The sequence below is a fragment of the Camellia sinensis genome, chromosome 5 (assembly GCF_055761805.1).
Source record: "Camellia sinensis isolate YWXY chromosome 5, ASM5576180v1, whole genome shotgun sequence".
NCBI lineage: Eukaryota > Viridiplantae > Streptophyta > Magnoliopsida > Ericales > Theaceae > Camellia > Camellia sinensis.
In genome coordinates this window covers 205,853,704-205,858,915 of record NC_138965.1, presented here as the reverse complement: position 1 = coordinate 205,858,915, position 5,212 = coordinate 205,853,704, and positions in this window count along the sequence as shown.

Below are 5,212 nucleotides of genomic sequence, written 5' to 3'. Positions count from 1 at the left end.
CAAGGACAACAAGGAGAGGGGGTGGCCCTCTCCTTCTTGGGACTTCAAAGCATCATCTTCACCACTGAAATCCCTCAAGATTTTAGTGGTGAAGAGACCTCAACACCAAAATCCCGGAGCTAGCACAAAATGGCTCAAAATGAGGCCTTTTGAGGCCTAAGGGTGGTCAACAACCCTCAAACAACAAAACACTCTTAATAAACAATAAAGAGGGCTTAAAAATAGAACTTTTTTATGTTATACAATAATCACAAAAACAGCTCTAAGACTAGTAGAAAATTGATGCAAAAATGGGGAAAAAAAGGACTAGGATCTCACCCTTGATGCCTTCTTCAACAAAGATGCTCCAATGGCCTCCTTGAGCTTGAATCCAAGACCAAAACTTCAAAACACACTCTTTAGAACCTCAGCTCCAAGAGGAAGGTGAAACACTAGGTGTTTGTGTGCAATAATGAGACACAAAACACCTAGTATGCAAAATGAGAGGAAAAGAGAGATAGGTTGTGTATGTCTAACCCTAACCCTAGAAAACCAGAGCTCTCCTCTGTATTTTCTCTCTCAAAAATGTCTAAAAGCCTCCTCATGCCTTAGAGAGAGACCCTCTCTATATCCCTCTTGTAAAGCTTACAAGACAAGCCTTGCAAGAGGGAGATCCCTCCATACACGTGTATGGAGGGGAGCAAAAGCTATACAGCTGTCTAAAAATATCTGCAAAAGCAGATGAACAGCAATCGGCCGGCAAAAAATGCCATCTTGGCCAAACAAAGTGCCGACCGGCACAAAATAGTGCTGACCGGCAACAAAGAGTGCCGGCCGGCAAACTATATTGCCGGTGGCAGCAAAAACCAGCCGGTGGCATCTAGCCACTGCCGGTGATGGGTGGGGATGGTCTACAAGCCCCACCCTGCCCTTCCAAGGCAGGATGCAAGTGTTTGGTGCAAAACCAGACACTAAACGGTCGAGTTCGGGGATCCTGAGGCAAGGCGCGCGAGCCGAGACCTCCGGGAACTCCAAACGAACACAAACATGGATAATCACCGGGTGTTCAGACGGTGACGTCCAAGTCTTGAGGACGGTCAAAAATGGGGTGTCTACAGATACGCCATTGTTTCAGTCTTCAAGCTCTACAACTGCCTTCCGTTCTCCCTTCCTGTGAAGCTTTCGTTGTTCTCGTTGCACCCGTTACTGTCGTCTAACTTCGGCAATCTTCATACCGGCTTCACTTTTTTCTGGTAAGCCACTGTTCCTTTTGTTTTCAATTCTGTTGATATTCTTCATTTCTTGTTGCCATTATTGTTTCAAATCTTGCGAATCACATATCTGATCATATATATTCAAATGGTTTTGATTTTGCCCATATCTTGAATACATACTGTTCACAACTTTCTTGCACTTTTGCCACTATTCTTGGCCTTGTACCATTGCATACACTCTGTCACAGTGTTCTTGATGATTCACCACTATTTTTGGCTCTAAATTTTCTCTTCTTGTCTTTTCTTGTTGTATTTCCAGATTCTTGCCCTCGTTTCTGTTTTCTGCATAGTTCTAGAACCACGTCCCTTCTTGGAATAAATGTCGAGATAACAGTAAAGAAGCTTCCCCAACTGACTGCCGAGACTGAACTACCGTCAATCGTCGAAGCAGATCAGTCTGATGTTCTTGCTTTAGTCCCTAGTTCTTAGGGTCTTCATTCTTGTACTTTTGTTGTCTTTGCATATGTAACTTCTTTGCTTCTGAACAATGTCTGTTGTTCACTGATGCGCCACTGCTTTGTATTTGAACAAGAAATCACTTTACTAGGTCAAAGTGCTTCTTTTAATGCATGTTTGTATTTTTCTGAGTATTAAATGCTTTCTTCTGCTTACTGCCTGTATGCTTTCCCATACTTTAGAATTTTTTCAACTTTTTTTGAATATATCCTGCTAATCACTTCGGGGTAGTACACCTCAGATAAGCATCACTTCGGAATTATCATCAGGTAGACACCTCGGATAAGCATCACTTCGGAATTATCATTGGGTAGACACCTCGGACTAACATAACCTCGGTACTTTATTTCTACAAGTGTGTTCTTTAACAGAGGTATGTAAGTGTTGCTTCCTCATTTGTACTTGCCTTCTTTTATACATGCTTCACTTTTCCCAACCTTCTAAGCTTTTAACAAGCTAGTTGGTCATCTTGGATGATCATATCTCGAAAAACGTCTTTTAGTGTGATCTCGGCTATACCAAACTTGTAAATTGCTAAAAAATTTCAACAAGTGGTAGACTTCGTAATCTTTAACTATTTCAACTTGTAAATTGTTTTAAAATTTCAACAAGTGGTAACATTATCATTCCTTGTCCTTGCCCACTAATGTGAACATAAGTTGCACTTAGGATCACATTATGGAAGTTGGCTTCATGCCACAGTCACAGATCCTTTCTAGCCGACGTGTTCTTCTTTTTACTTTTGTATGGAAAAATAATTTGCATGTCTTCAATTTACACCTTAACTGTGTAATCTCCTCGGGGTGTAACACCTTGGTTGTACCCACTAATCGGTTTATCTCAGCCTCGGTTAATACTTGAAAACATTGTAACAAATGTTTTCACAAGTGTTGCTCAAAAATTCGCCACTTTTCTTTTACTTCTTAAGACTTCTGTCTTTCATTATCTTCCAAGTCCTGGCAACATGGTAATCTCGACAAGTATGTAGATACTTCTTTCAGTACAACCTTGTCTTGACTTGTAAATTTTTCTCAAATTTCAACAAGTGTTAAACATCATCTCGGTTTAACTCTACTTGTAAACTTTTCTCAAGTTTCAACAAGCGTTAAACATCATCTCGGTTTAACTCTGCTTGTAAATTTTTCTCAAGTTTCAACAAGCGTTTGAACATCATATCGGTTTAACTCAACTTGTAAATTGCTACAAATTTCAACAAGTGTTTAAACAATGATCTTAGTTTAATTTCAGCTTGTAAATTGCTACAAATTTCAACAAGTGTTAAACAATGATCTCGGTTTAACTTCAACTTGTAAATTGCTACAAATTTCAACAAGTGTTAAACATTAATCTCGGTTTAACTTCAACTTGTAAATTGCTACAAATTTCAACAAGTGTTGAACAATAATTTCGGTTTAACTTCAACTTGTAAATTGTTACAAATTTCAACAAGTGTTAAACAATAATTTCGGTTTAACTTCAACTTGTAAATTGTTACAAATTTCAACAAGTGTTAAACATTAATCTCGGTTTAACTTCAACTTGTAAATTGCTACAAATTTCAACAAATGTTAAACAATAATCTCGGTTTAACTTCAACTTGTAAATTGCTACAAATTTCAATAAGTGTTAAACATTAATCTCGGTTTAACTTCAACTTGTAAATTGCTACAAATTTCAACAAGTGTTAAACATCTTTGTCTTTCTCTCTGCCTCCTAATTGTGTGTGTGTTTTTTTTTATCTTCTAGGATCTGAGATTTTGTTCGCTGAACTCTTCTCTTCTCGGATTTAAATGCCAAGCTCTTGTCTTTTGGAATCTTGGATCAGCCCACTCAGGTTGAGCTCTTCTCTTCTCGGACCTATTCATTTGGGCCGAGATCATGTCTTCTGGGATTTGGGATCTGAGATCCGGGATTTGCTCACTTAGGCTGAGCTCTTCTATACTCGAATGTCATCTCCTTGGGAGCGCTCATGCCCCCTGTCTTTGCGTCCCTTCTGGAAGGGTCTTCATTCTGTTTATGTCAACACATTCTCTATCTTTGCTAAACTCGTCATTTTCGATACGTTGATCTTGTCTGATGATGGCCATCTATTCTCCTTTCTTTCCCACAGACGGCGCCAAATTGTGTGAGTAATTTTCTTGACCACACTGCCCGTTTAGTAATCAACTAGAGAGCACCGGCAGAATAGATAGCTTCAGTTAACCTGTAATAGAAAGAAAAGGCTCCGGCGGTGGCTCTTCCACCCGGGGGCACTCCGACGATCAAGTCAGTATATCTCTCAAAGATAATCAAGTGCTAAACTCACTGCTCAAAGCATAAATTGCGTATCTTAGACCCACGGGGGTGCCTTTCTTTTATAATTACTTTAATCCTAGTCCCACTAGAAGCCTGAATCTTGTGGACTTCAATTCAATACTTACCTAAGACTCTTCAAGAGATAAAGATAAACTCTCCAAGAGTTTTATCTTATCTTGGCTAAATCTCCTCTTTACTCTAGGATTCTTGTCCCTTATCCGTTTATCTCGGATACCGATATCTTCAGAGATAACCTCGGCAATGCCGAGATAACCTCGACATAATGACCAGGACACGTGGCACCTCAGCTGACACATCGGCGTCACCTTGCCACGTGTTGGTACTCAGAAATATATCCCCACAGAAATCGTCACTATAATTGAGATCTTATGATAAAATTATAGATAATAATTACGAAATCAACAAATCTATAAATTACATGATAATCCTCCAATCACTTTGAAGATAGTTAATGAACATTTTTTCCCTTGATTAGGGCTGCAAACGAGCCGAGCCGAGCTGAGCTTTAGTATGTTTGGACTTATTTATTAAGATTTTAACGAGCTCGAGCTTGAGCTGAATAAAAATTTAAAGAACCGAGCTCGAGTCGAGTTGGCTTAGGCTCGATTCGAGCTTGAGCCTGTTCACGAACCTTGACAAGCTAAAAAATTTATAAATTCATACTTGCATGTGAGACTAAAGTTACAATTAAAATTTTGATTATACAATTATATATACAATATATATAAACATACTTAAAAAAAGTCCATATTTTACTAAAATAATAATATCTACTACCACTATTATATAAATGTACTATCTATAGTTAACTATTATTTACATATATATTTTTTAAATATATAAATAGCATATTTCTTTTATTTTTTATACATATTTTTATATTATTTAATATATAAATAATTAATATTAAACGAGCCAGCTAACGAATCGAGCTTACGAGCCGAGCTTTAGGACGTTTGGGCTTGTTTATTAAAAATTTAACGACCTCGAGCTCGAGCTCGAACGTAAAAAAAAATTAACGAACCGAGTTCGAACGAGTTCTTACCGAGCCGAGCTCGAGCCTGTTCACGAACGGCTCCGTTCATTTGCAGCCCTACCCTTGCTTTTAGTTTGATGTAATTAAAATTATAAAAATCAAATTAAGAGACAAACTAGAGTAATTTATCCTACATAAAAAAAAACCAATG